Below are 19,684 nucleotides of genomic sequence, written 5' to 3'. Positions count from 1 at the left end.
GTTTTTTTCTTATGATATGATGTTCCATTATTATATATCATACTTTGTTCAGTCAATTCCCCATTCTTCTCAAGTTCTTTACTGCCACAAAAAGTTGTTAGCAATATTTTTGTATCTATGTGGCAATTTCTGTCTTTGACTTTTTTGAGGTTCCAGTCAAAGAATTAACTGGGTCATATAATTGCTGGTGTTTTCCAGAAGGGTTGAACTATTTTATAGTTCTGATGCACTGAAAGCATATCAGACTTCCTGTTTCCCTGTTGTCTTTCCAGCACTGGCTATTCCATGGGGATTTTTTTGGGAGAGGTCATCTTTGCCAATAAGTTGAGATTAAATGTCAGAGTTCTTTTTGTGTGGATTTCTCTTACTCTTGGTGATCTAGATCTTTTTTTAATTATCCCTCTTTTAAAATCTTTAAATATTCTTATCTGTTTACATGTTGTACCCTTTTAAAATAATGTAAATTCTTTTATTTTTTGCCTTTGTAGCCATTTCCCAGCACCCACCCCACCTGTTACCATACTTAGCATGAATGGGAAAGAAACAGATCTTAAATTTGATTGAGAATAGGCAAGGTTGAAGCATAGGCTTGTATAGAGAAGGCTCTAGCACACAGGTACTGTAGAAGCATTCCCACTGGCCAGAACATGCTCACCCAGAATCTTCGGAGAGACTTGTCTTCGCTCTATAAAGAAGTTTTTTGCAATAGAGTCCTATTTTGCTTTGGTTTCCTTCCTGTGAGTACTAGACTTTTTTTACTACTTTGCCAACAAGCTGGTACATGCCAGACAAATCTTTAGAGGAATCAAAATTTCACAATGGTTCTCATACTACTGCACTCTTGGGTTTGTGCCCCAACAGTACAGATAATGGCAGCCACAGAAAGGGACATTGTACAGCCTAAATGAAGGCTTCTCTTTAATGTTGTGGTAGAATTGTAAGCCTCTTTGCTCTGCATGAGATTATTCAGTTTGGAATACAGTAAAATAAAGTTGCTCTCATTTTCACATGGCATATTGCATCAATTGCTTAGGAAGGTTGGCAAATGGTGGAAAGGACACAGCACTTGGAATCAGAAAAACAGCTTTCATTCTGGTTTTGCCACCAACTCGCTATATGACCTTGGACAAGTCACTTAATTTCTTGGGCCTCGGTTTCTTCACTTATAAAAAAAGGTTGGATTAACTGATTTCTTTTACTTTTCACATATTATGATTTTCAACAGAACAATCACATAATAACTACAATATTTTAAAAGCAAACAACTTTGAAAGACCTAAGAACTCAGATCAATGCATTTTCCAACCATAATTCCAAAGGGCTACTGATGAAGAATGCTACCCACCTCCTGAAAGAGGTGATGAATTCAAGATGCAAAAAGAGGTATACGTGTTTGGGTATGACCAGTCTGGAAATTCGTTTTACTTTGCTATGCATACTTGTTACAAAGTTTTTCTTTTTCTTTCTGAATATGGAGAATAGGGAAGGGAGAGGGAAAGAAAATAAAGGTTTGTTCATTGAGGGGAAAAAAGTTAAAATACATACTATGACTTCATAAAATATTGTCTGACTGAAAAAGCCTAATGGGAATTGCTGAAGATAGTCATGTGACCTCTAGGGATCAGATCAAAACATAAGATTGCATTGGACCTAATTAAAATCATCTTTACAAAATATAGTCAACTCTGTTATTTGGCATTATCAGGGGAAATGATGCTCTGTACAAATGAGTTTCCCAGACAGCTGAAGTTTATCCTTTCAGCTATTAAAACATGATTTTAAAAACATCTATAATAAAAAATCTTTCTAAAATATACTGCATATTTCCCTGTCTTTGAAAACAAAATATACTAAATATAATTTAACTTTTCTGTTCTGATTCAGGGACTTAATGATGAACATCAATTACTAAAATTCTATGCTCCTTAGCTATAATGGACTGTAATAAGGTGAGGCTTGATGGTTCTATTGTAGTATATAGGATTGTGTGTCCCTGAATTAAATGGCAGCCCCAGATGACTGTGTTTCTCTGGTGTGTTTTTTTTCTGTCTCTAATTCTTTTTGGTTCACTGTTCTTTCTCACAGCCTTCCCTTTTTAAGCAACGTCCAGCATCCTTGACCTCTTCTACGATGATTTAAATAGATATTTCTGAAAGGGTAGTTCACAATGCTATTAATCCATGCCAATATTTATTTAGTCTGCAAAAGTCCTAGTAGCCAATGGACTTACTCTATAAAACATATACACCTAGAAAACTGACTCCTACCGTATGCTGGCTTCTTATACCGTAGGCCTTGTAAATGACTGAGGGAGCTAAGAAGGGCAGAGAAGAGCAAGGATCAGAATTTAGATACTGGATTACTATTTTGGGTCCAATTCAAGAAATGTTCAGAACCTACCATGTGCAAGGTATTGTGCTAAGCTCTAGAAACTCAAAGGTAAAAACAAAACAATCTGCCTTAAAAGAATGTAGATTCCATTCAGAGAATATCATATTATGCATTTAGACATTTACCTAAAATACAAGGTAGGGAGTAAAGGGAGTCAAAGAGGGATCAGACCAAGGACAAGTTTGATGGAGGAAAGGGGGATAACAAGTAAAGGTCAGGAAATGGTTCATGTGGGGAGGTAGCATTTGAACAGGAACTTGAAAGAATATTAAAAAATTTTAAGGGAAAGATGGGAAGGGAATCCTTTGCAGGCAAGCCTGTAGGAATACACAGAAATAGGGAATAGTATGTTAATTTTTGAAAACAGCTAGAAACCTGGTTTGTCTACAAAGTAGAGTATGTGAAATAGATTCATGTGAATTACATCTGTAAAAGTTGATTGGTATCAAATAAGGGAGGATCTTGAATGTCAGTGTGAGGAGTTTCAGTTTATCCTATAGATAAAAGGAAGCCACTAAAGATTGTTGAACAGAATATGATCAGACTTTTGCCCAAAGAAGATCATTTTAGCAATTGTGTTAAAGGAAGGAGCTGGGGAGAAACTGGAAGCATGTAGACTAACTAAGGAGCTATTATAATGACTACTACTAGGTCTATTAAAGAAAGAGGAGAAGGACTCACATATACAAAAAATATTTATAGCAGCTCTTTTTGTGATGGCAAAGAATTCAAAGCTGAGGAGATGTCCATCATTTGGGGAATAACTGAACAAATTTTGGCATATGTGTATGTGATGGAATATTATTGTGCTGCAAGAAATGATTGAGGGAAAACTTTCAAAGAAACCTTCAAAGACTCATGAACTGAAGTAGAATAAAGTAAACAGAACCGAGAGAACAATTTATGCAATAATAACAATATTACAAAGATAAATAACTTTCAAAGACTGAAGAAGTCCAGTCAACACAAGCTGGCCACAATTCCAGAAGACTCAAGATGAAACATATTACCCATCTCCTGAGAGAGATGATGAACTCAGAATATGAATTGAGACTTTTAGGGTGAGGAAGGGTGGCCAATGCTGGAATTTATTGTGCTTGACTATACTTGTTTGTAACAAGGATTTTTTTTTTGCTTTCTCATTTAGTGAGTGAAGTAGGAGGAAGAAAATGAGGATCTAAAATAAAATAAAATAAAATTTAATTTTAAAAAAGCTATTACAGTTGTCCAGGTAAGAGAAGATGAAATAATGAACTAGGCAAAGCAAAAAGCATGCATAAAAAAATGCTTATTATATTCACTTCCAGGGACAGAGCCAAGATGGTGGAGTAATCCAGAGAAGCTCTGTGTCACGACAAAAATCCTCTCCAACCAAGATTAAAATATTGCCACAATGTGACAGGAGTGAAAGAACCAACAAGAAGACAGAGTGAAAAATGCTTACTATGTGCTAGGCACTTCATGGAGATTACAAATCCAAGCATAACTTCTTTCCCAAGGCCCACTAGTGTGAGATTCTGTCCTTGGTGGTAGAGATGCATATCTTGTCCTGTGTGAGGGATGGGATAGAGTTGGCAAGCAGAAGAGTCCCAGACTTCGTTAGTTCCTTTTGGGACTCTTCAAGGTAAGTCTCCTTTGGGTACTCAACAAGCTTTGAGTCTTCTTTGCAACTTTTCAAACATCAAGTTACTTTGCAGGCTTCTGGCTGAAAGCTTTAAGAGAATATGGACGAGACCAGCCCCAAATCAGATCAACCCCAAAAGAGACCAGCCAATTGAGGCTGCTGAAAGAAAAGACTCTGGGAAGATGTGAGAATAGCTGGCAGTCTCTATTATGTCTCTATCCCCAGTGTGCTACGTCAGAAACCTTTGGCAGTACCCTCTTTAGTGAGATCCAGAAAACCCTCTTTGGTTGAACTGGGTTATCTTATCCACAATGGAGAGCCCCTTCATTCTGTATTGTCTGGTGTATATTATCTTATGCATACCTTTTCTTATTTCTATTTTGCTATGATTTGGATAAGCACGTTTCTTTGCTATTCACTGTGTATGTTAATTATGGTATTGGTGTTAGATGGGAAAGGGTCAAGCCTTGAATACAGAGTTTCCATCCCACTTCTCCCCCAAATGACTAATTTAGATTAGATTGAACCAGAAAATATCCCCGAGACTAATAATATTTAAAGAAACAGATAGGAATAATTCTAGCTCAGTATCCTTTCTCTGAGGGTACAACTCTCTGGCCCCAATGTCTTGCTTTCTTTCCTGGCAGAAATTAAAATCTCCATTGGAGAAGGGTAGGAGGAGAAGAATCTAGAGATTAGATTATTCTGATGATTAATAGACTACAGTATTCTGCTTCCCTTTGAATCTTGTCACCTGTGAGCCCCCTCCTTACAGATGGGCCTCTCTATACTTAACAGTTTTCTCTACACAAACTATTGAATTTCACCTCGTTAGATTCAGTTCAACAACCTAATCTGTCAAGTTCTTTTTGGATCTTAACTCAAGTCCATTATGTTAACTATCCTTCCTAGCTTTGTGCCACATCAACAAATTTGATGATGTTGTTATCTATACTGTTATCTAAGCCATTGATAAAAATGGTAACCAACATAAGGATGAGCACCAATCACAAGTACTCTGCTGGAGATCTGATACTACAGTGATATTAGACCATTTACAAGTATTCCAACCAGCTCTGTTAATCTTAACCATCTCTTTAATAAGTTGTCTTGGATTTTTTTCTCATGAATTGAAGTCTTATACTCAAAAGATTACTCTAAAATGAAGAGTGTAGATAACAGGAAGGTCATGTTCCCACATAAATAGGAAACATATTTTAGATAGAGGTAGATTTTGGAGCAATCTAGAGGTCTTTTCATCTGAAAGAATCTACATTTTTTCTGACAGACTTTCTTCAGGAGAACTCGTCTATTCCTTAGCCACACCCCTCTGCCTTTCCTGATTCCTTCTTGTTCTTTCCATTCTCCTGCAAGCCTCACTATGAGAGGTTTGAGGAATTTTCCTGGTTCAGAGGTATTAATCTGGAAGATGAGGTTAGTTAGCTGCCCCAGGACTTCTTTATTGTCCCTGCAATCTGCTTCCTTGGATATCTCTGGGTTCAAGTTCCATCATGGTCACCAGATTAAGATAAAAATTCTCTGGAGACCATATATTAATTTATAATTATTTATTAATAAAAAAGTATGTTGGAAAGAGAAAAGGAACATAATCACATGGCCAGTCACTTAGGTAACCTGAGCTTCCTGCTCACTGCATATCCTATTTGCTAGGAAAGGGACTGTGTGCTGCCCTGTGAGAAAAGCCCAGAGACTGTGCTTCTTCCTAGCAAAGAGGCTGCAAATGCTCCATAATTTATAACCCTGGTGATGTCATTTTTCCTGAGTCTCCCTGGTTGGACAGACTTGACCCTTACTTCAGATCAGAGGCCTGTCTTCCAGAAGTCAGGAGTCATGTGGGACAAGAGGCAAGTGTCTTCTGGAACACCAGGGAACCAGAAGATTCCTCCTTATACAGATAAGCCTCAAGCCTTGTTCTTAACCTAAAGGATGGAGGTAAGACCAAAATGGATTTTCAAAACTTTCCTTTTAAAAAGGAAAGAGGGGTATAGATTTATATTAAATTCATATACTCACTATGATCCGGTTGAGGGATTCCCCTGGTTCTGAGGTATTCATCTTGAAGAAGTTAGTTAGTTGCCCTAGATTTTTCTTTTATTGTCCCTGTAACCTGCTTCCTTGGGTAGCTCTGTTTAAGTTACATGACCTTTTGGGGGCCTCCCCTTTGAGTTTACTCTGAAAAATTAGGGCCTATTATTTTCAGTATTGACTGTCGTAATTAATCTACAAAACAACCCTTTTAGTTTCAGCAATTGACTCTTAATGAATGATGGATTCTGAGTTGGTCATGATGAATTTGAGGTTGAAGCAGGATACCCAGGTGGGGCTGTCCAACAGGCAACTGGATTTTCAGGTAAAGGGTTGTGGGAATCATCTGTGTTGAGATATTTGGAGTAGAGGGTAGTATAGTGTAGAATAAAGGGAAACAGCAGAAAGAGTGTGGTAATAGAAGAAAAGAGGCCCAGAACAGAATTTTAGAGGACATCAATGATTAGTGTCTCTAGAAGGATGATAGAAAAGGAGAATGAAGTCAAACAGGAATGAGAACCAAGAGAGAATAGTCATGGAAGCCAAATGATATAAAAGTATCCAGGAGAAGAGAAGGGTGATCCAGCTGTGTGAAAAGCTGAAGAAAGATCAAAGAGGATGAGTTCACTGGATTTAGCTGTTCAAAGATCATTGATAATGCAACCCAAGTGTAAATCAAGCCCCAGATCCAGACATAATATACCAGTCATCCTGGGGGCCTCTCTTAACAACAACAGTGATATCTATAGTTTTTTCTACCACCCAGGTCTTCCCTTGGGGGGCATAAGAATTTGACTTATGGGGCTCTCCAAAAGGATCCTCAGCTCTTTTGCCAGCAATCAGGCTAACAAGAGAAAGGATATAGAATGGGTTTTATTTAGCTATGGAAAAGGCTAAATGGTCTTATGCCTAATCAACAATCTGTAAAACCTTTTCTGGAGAATATAAAGGAATCCTTTTCATAGAGTTTCTCATATTTACCTTGGGTCTATCCTATAGAGACTCAAGATATTAGCAAAGGGATTGATTGATTACACCTTGCTAAAAGTATTTCTGCTATGCTTATCCTTCTGTCCCTTTAGGAAGATATTTCTGCCTTTTCTCATCAAGGTTCCAAATTCATTTTAATTTTGTCTCTCATTGAGGCCTCATCATTTTTGCCTCTCCATATAGTACTGGTACATAAGTATGAATGGTTCCTTCTAAAGGTTTTTGGATGGGCAGTCCTTTCTACAGGTTAATAGGTAGCCTGGGATCTCCATGTTTGTGCTTGTATCCCTTCTTTACACCTACTTCCCATGTCTCTATGTGTACCTTCCTTCTCTACTACGTCTCCTTTTAGTGGATTGTCTCCTTCTCACTTTAAAGGTCAGACTGGAACAGTCCAAATTTTTGAACTTTATTTTTACGTAACATCAACTTAGTAAATCTCATTGATGTTGCCTAAGCTAAGACACTATTATTGATACAATGAGGATCCAGGATGATGAGAATTCACACCATCTCTTAGGTAATTCATACTTTTCTCAGGATTCATTAGTCTGAAAGAAGGCTTACTTGATTCTTTTGGGAATAATAAACTTTGAGAAAGGATTTTCATTAGAGTTTAAATGTCAGTATCTAAATATATGTATAGTAAGAAGCATGCAAAGTAAGTGAGGAAATTGAAGTAATAAGTAGAGACTACTCTTTCTTTTTTCAGTGAAAGGGAGGAGTGATATGAATATATCTCTGACAGAATCAAAGGGTTTTTGCTTTTTTTTTAAACCTCTACCTTCCATCTTAGAATCAATATTACATATTGGTTCCAAAACAGAAGAGTGGTGAGGGCTAGGCAACGGGAGTTAAGTGACTTGCCCAGGGTCACATAGCTAGGAATTGTCTGAGGTCATATTTTAACCCAGGACCTCCTATCTCTGGGCCTGGCTCTCAATCCACTAAGCCATCAAGCTGTCTTCAAAGAGTTCTTTGTTTTTTTTAAAGAATGGTAGAGACCTGAACATGTTAGTAGGCACCTATAGGTAGGAGATGATAGATAAGTACAGAAAAAAGATAAGATAAAAAAGGAAAATGACTACTAGAAAAGCTTTTGGAGGAGATAGGTCTCCAAATCCAATATTCTTCTCATTGTAAGCAGGAGATAGTTGGGCTGAGGACCACACTGGCAAATATCAAGCAACAATTAATGCAAAGCATATAACTAGGGATGGGCCCGCTTTCCCTGCTGCCTTCCTCCCAGCCTTCAGAACCTTTGCTCAAATGCTGTTTTCTTACAGGTATAATATGGTTCCAGATTCCAAAAAGCAGAACAAAGAAAGGTGGCCATCTTCCCCTGTCTGCTACATATGTCACCAAGAGAAACTCCAGGCAGGCTGATGAGGTGGATGGGGGCCCCTAATCATAGCCCTAGTGTCAAGGAAAAGGAAACAGGCTCTTCTGTTGAGTGACAGGACTCCCCAGCCTTTCATTCTAAGTCCCTAAGCCAAGGCTTGAGAGGTGGTTATTGCTGCCAAGAAGTATAGTCTCACCTCTCAGTGAAGATTGATGCTTCTAAAGAGAAAATTAGAATCCTAGATGGAATTAGGTCCCTCACCGGGTGGTTGCTGTCATTCCTTCTTCTTTCATTTTCCTTTAATAAAGCATACCAGCTTCACCTTCTTCTTGCCTGTTCCATCTTGTACTGGGTTTTGTCTTGTGGTATTCATCTTCCCAACAAGGCCAACTCCCCCTAAGAAGCATCCGCCTTCATCTGGATCAGGAATCAGAACTTCAACAATAGTCTCCCTCTTTCTCTCTATCAGGACTGTGACTAAAGACCTTAACCCAAGTTCAATCCCTTTAGATTTTCCCCTGGGAAATAAGGAAAAATTGCTGCCTTTGGTGTATAGAACCTGTTCTACCTGTAATAAGGCAATAAGGTATATATTTAGGTTGGAATTCTGTATGCATTTATTAAAAGTTACAAAGACAATGACAACAGCTTCCACCTGCAAGGAGCTTTAGAACTGGAAGGGACCTTTGGAGGTTATCTAATCATTTCACAGATGAGGATATAGTGATCAAGAGAGATGAAGAAGAGGAACATAATGGAAAACATAGCTGATATAAAGACAAAATAAAATCTTTTCAAAAAATGAACAGTAAAACAAAAAGAGAAAAGTTATATATACTATGGATTGCAATCTCTCCATGAGGAAGTGATTGATTCACCAAAATAAAAGGTTATCAATAAAATATTTTTAAAGTTTTTTCTATGACATATGACCCTCCTCATCCCCTTTCTTCGTAGATATGGGGAACTATGGGTAATGCAAAACTACATATAATATTTGACCTTTTCTGCTGAACTCTTAAATTTTTTTTTAATTTCCAAGGGATGCCTGGGAAGGAATAAAATAAGAGGAAGATATATATTGGAAAGATAATATATCTCAATAATTTAAAAAACAATAAATAAAGGTAGTTGAAGTATATGATTTTTTAAGCTTTCTAACAGCTTTGAATCCTATGATCTGATAGTTTTAAGAGGGAGACAAAATCATCAAACTGCTTGAGGGAGAGGTAGAAAAAAAACAATAGTGGAATAAGGGTTGCACAGTGAAAGTTTGAGAAATCTGGCTTCAAGGATTTCCCCGATTTTGAGCTGAGATGCTGAGAAGTGTGAGTAAGCCTGATTTCACACGAAGGCCAGTGTAAAAATGTCAGTAGTGAAGCCTTAGGACTAAATCAAGGACCAAATTCCAAACTGATCCCGACCTTCCTCCGAGGGCTCGGTGCCTTTTGCCAACTCCATTCCCATCATCAAAAGGCTAATTAACCTTCCTATTTTTAATGCCCCTTCCCCCTCCCCCCCAGAATTCTGTGAAGGCAATTTCAATTCCCCATGGATTTTTATAAACAATGAATACCTTTATGACCAATGGCTCCTCCCCCCTTCTCCTCCTTAATCCAAGGAGGAAGCTCTGGGAGCTACTGGGAACCTTTCTTTCTCTCAAAAATAAATTAATTAAAATAAAAACAATTTTTAAAAAAACCACCTAGAGCTCTGTTGGAGTTTATAGCAGCCATGGCCGCTGAGGCCTCTGGGAATATAAGGAACATCCTCCAACTCACTCCCCACCCCGCCACCATCACTAGACCTGTTTCCCCCTGCAGAGTCCCTCTCACCAAGAGGAGAGCCCCGGCCCCGTTGCTGTGGCAACGGAGAGACTGCTCTTCCCCCTCATCCACAGAAATAGCCCCAGGGAGAGGAGTTGAGGATTGGATTGCTATAATCTTGGAGCTTCGGCAGGGGGCTGGGAGCCTAGCCTGCTCGATGTGGCATTTAGTCATTGGCCCAGAGGGAGTATGATGCCACAGAGGCTAAACCCACCTCTCCCTTCCTTTCCTCTTCCCGCTCATCACCACCCCCCTCCAGCCAAACGAGAAACCTCAAGGCCACACAGCCAACTTCTCTCCTGCAATGTGGAGAGGGCCCCTGCTAGGTTAGCCAGAGCCAGATGTGGCTGCCTCTGACTCGATTAACCCTATCTGGGGGAAGGCAGCCCTGTTTCTCTGGGATTAGAATCCAAAGAAAGGCTTTGCGTTTAGAGAGGGAAATGGCATTTCTCAAGATAGGCCAGGAAGGGACCGTTAGAGATCCTCTAATCCAATGCCCTCATTTTAGGGAGGAGGAAACTTAAGGCCCCCAGGGAAATAATGTAGCGACTAGTCCAGATCACAGGTAGTAATACTGACCCCAAGTCCTGTGGCTCTGAGGCTAGAAATTCCTTCCACAGGACCTTGACTTTGATTAACTTCAAATCATTTTCTCTGGTCTTAGATTGGAATCTGGTCTTTAGCATGATTTGATGAGAACTGATAGACTTCTCTGCAGCAGATTTTTTTTTCCATTATGATCAAGTGGGATTTATTTTTTTAATTTTAATTTTGAATATTTTCTCCTAGTTACATATTTCATGTTCTTTCCCTCTCCCCCAATCCGCCCTAGCCCCCTCTTAGCCGATATGCAATTCCACTGGGTTTTACATGTATCATGATCCTTTACAAGATCAAGGCCTAATTCCATATTATTGATAGTTGGACTAGAGTTAGTGTCTACATCCCCAATAATATCCCCCAAAGCCCATGTGTTCAAGCAGTTGTTTTTCTTCTGTGTTTCTCCTCCCATAGTTCTTCCTCTGAATGTGGCTAGTTTCCTTTCTCATAAGTCCCTCAGCCTTCTGCGGCAGATTTTTGAGCAATATCTACAAAAAGAAATTGGCCAAGATTCATTGGGGAGAAGAATCATCATGTTACCTCAGTTCATGGACTGTTGCCCAGCATTATAAATTCTTCACCTTCTTACTTAGGAGCCTTCAAATTTGAAGCCCTCTACTAGTTAGCTTCCAAGAATTTTAGAGATTGAAGAGAATTCTGATATCAGTGTTTTAATTCCTCCCTTTCTTCATCTTCCATTATACAGTTGATTAAACTGAGGCCCAAAGGGGCTGAGTGACCTATTCAGGACAGAGAGTTAATGGGAAAAGTCAGAAGAAACATTTAGGTGCGGGACCATGAAATGCAAAGGGCTCTTTGTACCCCATAACTCCACTATTTTTTCTACCAGCAAGCCTAAGTCATAATTGACTAGTATTTGCTGGTCCCTCCTCTGTGGGATGATAACAGGATTTTCTAAGTTCCAACCTTTCTTCTCCCTAATAACACAAGAACTCTTAGATGACATAAAGGGGATTTACTACGAAATAATAGGAGGAAAGATACAATGGGTAAGCTGATAATACAGTAACTCAGGGAAATTTTTTTAACAGGTTACAGTTTACAAAGTCTTATTGTTTAGTTCCAGTCCTCACAACCAGTAGAACATAGAGCCTACTCTCCTTATCTTCCTTCTGCACAATACTGACTTTGATAATCGGTTCTAATTTCACTGCTCTGGTCTGGCTGACCAAGGCTGTCTTCCCTAGTCCCCTAGAGGGGTAAGGACTCTTAACCTTGTTGGTGTCTGCAGAAGCCTATGGATCCCTGCTCAGGATTTTTTAAAATACATAAAATATTATCTTTATTTTGGGATTATAAAGGAAACTAATTATGTTGGAATACTTTTTTTTTTTTAAACTAGGACCCTTACCCCAAAGAGACTCCCAGGTTAAAAACACCTCCACTAAAATCTGCTTCCTAACCTTTCGGTAGATAAGGCATGGAAATTAACCTAGTCAGGGACTTTCCCTCCTATGGCAGTCCTCTTCCCCAAAGCAGTTTAGTAAACTTAGATAACCTCACTTTCACATCTCTAGCTACAGACTAAAGAAATCAGCACATTACTCTTCCCTACCTTCCCTACCCACCCCCAGCTCAGATTTGGAGCAGAAGAATTTTCCCTTTTTACCCTGCATAGATGTGTCCTCCACCTACAGCTGACCATGATTTTTCTCAATCTTATTTGAAGTTTTTAAATGTCAATTCAAGCTGGCCCCACCCCTCCCTCTTGCCATTTTACAAATGATTAAACTGAGACCCAAAGAGACTTGTTTGGCGATCCTATGGCTAGTTAAAAGGAAAGTCTGAACTAGAACCCAGGTGTGAGACAAGGGATCTCATTTCCTCTAACCCCACTGCTATACTTACTTGGATTCTCTGGCCTATGAAAGCTATTCACTTTCAATGCCTCTTCCCAAGTACCTGGATTTCCTGATTTTAAAACTCCATCTTCTGGTCAGTTTAGTCCTTAATGAAATGACCTCCTCTCCATCCAGTTTGAGCCTGAGGGAATAAACCAACAAGCCTCTCCTAAATCCACAAGGTATTCCTACTCCTCTATCTCAGAATATCTACCTCAAGTGGGTGGTCCCCAGTTCCTTACTGTTGGCCAAGCTAATTTGACCTGAAAACCAACAGAGAAACAGGCTGCTTTCCCCTTGTCTTTAGCTAGGGATCTAAACTCTAAGCCCTCTCAAGGTCCTGGAATCCTGCCTGTTTACCCCACTCCTCCCACAAGACAGATTCTAAAGACTATATATTATTATGGTTCTTCAGTTATTCAAAGACCCACAATTTCCCATGAAATAGAAAGCAGTCCCTTTGCACCTCCAGTGCATGGTCTTTTTCAAAAGTTGCTATGGAAAAAAAAAAAAAACTTAGTTCTGGGTTTTTTTTTTTAGAGGTGCTGTGACTGAAAAAAAAATCACCTGAAAGCCAACCTACCTGGTAATTAGCCTCTCTGAACTTAAAGGCTACCAGCAAAAGGCTTAAAATCCATCACCTAGGCCATATTCAAAGTGTTTCAAAGACTGGTAAGACCTTTCACAACTTATAAAGCATGAAAAATTCTGGGCCAAAACCCATTTGGCTATACTTATAAGCTACAAAGGAGGGCTCTCTTGAAAGAGAGGTTACAGAGGGGTTTGTAAGGAGTGAGCAAAGTCTGTGGGAAGTAAAAGTGGTGCAAAAAAGAGAAATAAAAACAATCAATAAAACATTCAAAGAGAGTGAAATTTTTTTAAAGCCTAAAAAATGATGAGGAAGTAATGGTAATCACTGAATTCCAATATATCTGATGACCATAAATAGATGAAATAAGCACGAAACTTTAGTCCCCAGAGGCAGTTAAAGCTTGATGGTTTTCTTACCTTTTAAGGGGAAAAAATGTAGCTCAGTCCAGGTTGGGAGGGGAGACTCTGGTCAATATTCTTCCTACCACAGAAAGAATTGGATTAGGCTCTCTGATCCTATGACCTGGGTTCTTTGGGTAGAAAGATAAGAAACTAAGGGTAAGAGAAGCACCAAGACCTGAAACAGATAGATGGAGTCAGCTTTGGTGTGAAGAAGGGAAGATTCTTGCCTTGCTGGTAATCTGGGAAAAGGGACCTAAACAATAAGCTTTTTTACGTCCAGACCAGTGATGAGAAAAGTAAGGTAAACTAAGATTACTAAACTGGATGTGGGAAGGGTACTGTCATAGGAGGGAAGGTCCCTGTCTAAGCCTTATACTCTCATTCAGTACTAAAAATCAAAGAAACAGATTCCAGTCCATGGTTCTTTAACTCTGTGTCCCCTTATGGGGATCCATACATAGATTTCACGTGAGCCTTCAATAATTTTTTTTTCATTTGACAATCGTGTTTCAATATGACTATTTTTTGCAATCTGATATATTGTATTTTTATATTTAAAAAATTACTCTGAGAAAAAGTTCATAAGGCTTCCAAATCCTCCCCAAGAATTCCATGATACCAACAAGATTAAGATCTAGAGGGCTAGAAAAGACAACCCTGGATAGCTAATCCATAGCAATGAAATAGAAATGAGCGACTGCCAAGGTACTGGGCAGAAATGGCATGGGACCACAGGCTTAATGTCCTGCTGGTTGTGAGGACTGAGATTAATGACATGTAAGTTATACTTGCCATCTCATCTCTTCATATTTCAATCTTGTAAGGAAATGCCTTTGTAAACCAGAAAACACTATAAATGTGAGCTCATTATTGTTATTATATTTTAATACTTTGAAGATGAGTGATTTTTTATATGAGTTTTCCATCCACAGGTGTAAATTGCAACCTTGTTACTGTGGCTACAAAAACTTACTATCTTACCAGTTGTTAAGACAATCCCTTCTTTTTTTTAGATGTAGAAACTGCAGCCCAGAGAGCTTGCCTAATGCCACATAAATGTTAATGACAGAGCCAAAGTCCAGCATTCTAATAATTTTATTAAATTTTGTATTGAAGACTATTTTCATTTCCCAATTATTTGTTCCCCAAAAAAACTCATCATCTCCTTTAGCTTATTTATTTAAACCTCACCTTCTGATTTAGAATCAATACTGTGTGCTGGCTGCAAGGCAGAAGAACCATAAGGGTTAGGCAGAGGGGGTTACAGTGACTTGCCCAGAGGTCACAGAGTTAGGAAGAATCTGAGGTCAAATTTGAACCCAGAACCTAAGTACCAGACATATTATTTCTTCTTTTTTCCTTTCTTTCTCTTTTCTTTCTTTCTTTCTTTCTTTTTCCTTCTTCCACAAGACACTAAAAAGAGAATTAGCAAATTTAGAGAAGACAAAGCTTTTGGAAAGAAAGGAAGGAAGGAAGGAAGAAAAAGAAAGAAAGAAAAAAAGGGAGGAAGGAAGGAAGGAAGGAAGGAAGGGAGAGATAGAAAGAAAGAAAGAGAGAATGAGAGAGAGAGAGAGAGAGAGAGAGAGAGAGAGAGAGAGAAGATTCTGATCTCAAAGTTTCCTGACTCTAAAACTTTGAAATCAGAATCTACTTTTTCCTTCCCTCTCCATGTCCAGTCAATTATCAAGTTCTTATGGTTTCCCCCAACATATCTCTTGGATCTGTCCTTCTAAACAATCAATCAGCAAACATTTATTTAGTGCCTGTTCTATACCAGACATTATGCTAAGCACTTTAGTATCTCATCACCCTTGCTCAGGTCCTTACTCCAATTCATTAAACATTTATCAAGCACCTTTCCTGGACCAGACGCTGAGGTAGGTGCAGGCGGTACTCCTGCCTATACCAATTCAATAACTCTCAGTTGGTTTCTGGCCAGTCTCGACTCCCTATCTGTCCTTCACACCATTGCCAGATTAATTTCCTAAAATACTGGCTTCATCATGTTGCTGCTCAGCTCAAAAGGCTTCAAGACATCTGATTGTTTACAGGATAAATTCCAAACTCCTAACTTGGCATCCAAGGGCCTCCCCATCTAGAGCCAACCTTCCTACCCAATCCTGTCTCCCCAAATCTACTGCTTCCCATACCGATGCTGTCCAGCCAAAATGATCTACTTATCCAACTCAAACTATGCCTTTTATTCCCACATAGACTTACTCTATTTCCTACCATCTTGCTCATCCTGCAGTCTTTTCCGCCATTGCTAGATTCTTGCCCAGCCCCTTTCTCAATCTAGCCATATCCTAGGATCATAGATGTACAGATGAGAAAACTAAGGCATAAAGAAATTAAATGATTTGTCCAAGATCAGAAATCTGGTATAAGTAGCAGGAATAAGACCACAGCTTTTAAGATTCAGCTGGAGATCTTTTTTTCTCAATAAATCCCTGCTATCCAGGGATATCACTCTCCACCTAACTACTTTTGTCCATTTCCTAACTTGTTTTGCACTTTAAAGAAACTGCTGTAAAGTTCCTTCTTTCCTAGTGGGAATGATGGGAGTTCACTACGTAGTAATTAACTGTCTTCTACAAGCCCCTTCCCAAGGCAAAGTTTGCCAATAGCATGTTAGATCACTTCCTGAGGGGCAGGCCCCAGCCATAAAAAGCACCAGAAGTCTACAAACCTCGTCTAAATTTACAGCGCAGGGCAGAAGGTCAGAGCAATAGCTTTGTTCTTTGTTTATCTTATGGTCTGGAAGCCAATTGCCCTTATTAGAAACCCCCCCCCCCTTTTTTTGAATTGCTGGAGATTTTATTTTCAGGTTGTTCCCTCCCTCCCTCCCCTTGAAAACGGGTTCCAACAAGTCGGCTCCATTTCCTATTGAGTAGTGCGGAGTCCTGCAGAGGGAGGGAAGACTGAGGAAGAGGAGGGTGAGAGGCTTCCAGGGGAAAGTGTCTGAAATGATGTAAGCTGGGGACCGGTGGGATTGTTGCCAAATGCACTTCAAAGCGGCCATCGATTTGAACTTTGCATTGTTTCTTGGGAACCTCAGGGCCTGCTTCGAATCAGAGGGCCTGGTGAATGCTCTCTGCTCACATTTCATTTGGCTTAAGGTTTCAGGTTCCTTGAGGCATGACCGAACCAAGTGTGGTGGGGAGGGAGAACAGGGTTCATGTAGTTGATAATGCCTGAGGCTTTAGATGAAACCCAAAACTTAGTGGCAGTGGCTGAAAATCGCTTGACTGTTTTTCAGCCTGTAGACAAGAGTCTCACCTCAATCATATCCTTAGTCTGGCAAACTGGACTTGTGAATTGATCTGGAGGAAGATCTCTAAATTGAGGATATTCTGTGTGATCTATTTAGAAGTACTATAGTTGGGCTGCTGAGACTTCACCTATCATTTACTTGGTTCCTGGAGCCATGAGTCTTGGAGGATCTTATTTCCCAAAAGACTCTGGGGGGAAAGAAGGAAGAGACTGTGCTCATTTGGGTATGTGTACTGATATCAATATATTTTTCCTGTTCCTTTATTATTTGAAAGGAGGAGAAAGAAAGGAAAGAAGGGAGGCAAGGAGGAAGGAAAAAAGGAAAATAAGAAAGAAAGAAAGAAAGAAAGAAAGAAAGAAAGAAAGAAAGAAAGAAAGAAAGAAAGAGAGAGAAAGAGAGAGAAAGAGAGAAAGAGAGAGAGGAAGGAAGGAAGGAAGGAAGGAAGGAAGGAAGGAAGGAAGGAAGGAAGGAAGGAAGGAAAAGAAAGAGGAAGGAAGGAAGAGGGAGAGAAAGAAAAAAGAGAGAGAGAAGGGAAAAAAGAAAGGAAGAAAGGAAAGAAAAAAGAAAGGATGAAAGAAACAGAGAAATAGAGAAAGAAATAATAGAAAAAAGAAGGAAGGAAAGATGGAAGGTAGAAAAGAAGGAAGGAGGGAGGGAGGGAGGAAAAGAGAAAAAGAAGAGGAGAAACTTGATGTCATTTTAAGTATTGTCACTTCCCAAATTCAATCTAACCCAGTTTCCTCTTCCTATTCAGTTCTGGGCCCAGTCTCCTTGATCTATGTCTCCACTGGTGATTATTTTCTTTGTCCTTCTCCAAGCATCTTCTTTTAACATGCAAGTATTCCTTGGAGTGATAATATTATGCCAACATTATGTTCATGTGAATACATTTATTAGTTCAATTTCCTCCCTGAATGCCAGACAAGTGTAGGGAAACAGTAGAGTATTAAGCATTATAGAAAGGAAAAGACTAGATAGAAGACAGAAGGCGTTATAAGAAAGTAGAACACTTGGGAGGAAATCCAGAAATTGCCTATTTGTAATTTTGTCAGAGGACAACTCTGTTGATTCCTTCCAATATTATTTCCAACACTATTTAAGCCAACTATACTTGCCTTATCCAGCTGGCATCCTTTGTGTCTGCAGCCAGTCTAGCAAGTGGACAAGACCACAAGACCAGAGATGCCTTGAAAGGGTCAGCAATGTATTCACATACCTCGAGGAAAAGCCTTAGAACAATAAAATAGAAGAGTTGGAAGGTATGTCAGAGGTCATCTAGTCCAACCCATCAAATGAAACAATATATGCATATATTTATATATAATTTTGAAAACCTTAATGTGCTATTTAAATGTTAGCATTATAATATTTTAGTTTGCAAGAATTAATGTACCAGGCAGCTATGTGACTCAGCTGATTGAGAGTCAGACTTGAGATGCTTGGTTCAGATTACCTCAGACTGTGTAACCCTGGGCAAATCACTTAACCCCACCCTCATTGTTTTTTTTATGAATTAATGCACCCCATCTATAATATCCCTGAGAAAATGTTCATCTAATATCTAGTTGAAAGATGACTAGTGATGGAAAATCACTCTCTTCTCACTGAAACAATTCAATTTCTAAATTGCTCAGACCTAGACTCCCCAACACTCAGAATAAAGGACAAGAAGGAGGTTATTGGATCTTTTCAAATCCAGTCGACCATGAAATCCTAAAATTTTGGGAGTAGGGGGAGGACAATGTAAACTGCAAACTCCAGAATGAGTCTAGAGGTGAAAATGTCACCCCAGAGTTAAAGGAGAATGGGAAAGCAAAGGTTGGAAGAGATGTGATGTGTTGTAGGGCTTGGCCAGCTGATGTGCATGAAAGGTGCCTTTAGGATCATTAGATTGAAAACCAAGAGGAATCTTAGAAATTATTAACCCATCAGAGTTCAGATTGAAACAAATTTTCTGAACAAAGGCACTTAAGGAATTTGTTTGGCTTAATAAATATGTGTGTTTATATATAGGTGTGAATATTTATACATATATGTATTATATTTGAGTCCAAATCTGGTCTCAGACACTTACTAGCTGTGTGACCCTGGGCAAGTTGCTTCACTCTCTTTGCCTCAGTTTCCTCATCTATAAAATGAGAAGGAAATGGCAATCCACTTCAGGATCTTTATCAAGAAAAGCCCAAATGGAGTTACAAAGTCAGACATGAGTAAAAAATGACTGAACAACAAATTTGTTATGATGGTCTAATTGGTCTTTCTATTCCAGTTGGGGGCAAGAAAGATGGGAGGATGAGAAGGCAGATTTGAATGACTGAAAAAATAATTTAAAATAATTTCTCTCAGGCCTCTCATTTTGCAGATAAGGAAACTGAAGTCTAGCAACTTGCCCAGACTCTTAGCTCTCTTATTCCAGGTCTTTAAACAAATCAGAGTCCAGAAATTAAATTGGTTTTCTTTTCATTGTCAGCTAATGGAGTCTGGGGGCACTTGTCTCTAAAGTCAGTTCCTTGAGTCTGCATGAGTAGCAGTGTTTTCAGAGTTCCCTAAACCCATCCCATAAGCAGTAACTCTCTACTTGGTAATTATTTGAATAAATCAAAATGACCAGGCTTTTGTTTGCAAGTCAAGGTAGCAGATTTTGAATCAGGATGTACTTTTAGCTACTGTATATTACGAATTCAGGTTCAGAGTTTATTCATAAAATTGGGGTCCCTATTATTTCTGGGCAAATTA

This window comes from Gracilinanus agilis, chromosome 1 (assembly GCF_016433145.1).
Source record: "Gracilinanus agilis isolate LMUSP501 chromosome 1, AgileGrace, whole genome shotgun sequence".
Classification (NCBI taxonomy): Eukaryota; Metazoa; Chordata; class Mammalia; order Didelphimorphia; family Didelphidae; genus Gracilinanus; species Gracilinanus agilis.
The sequence above is the reverse complement of the archived record's forward strand: the minus strand, read 5'-3'. Positions refer to the sequence as shown.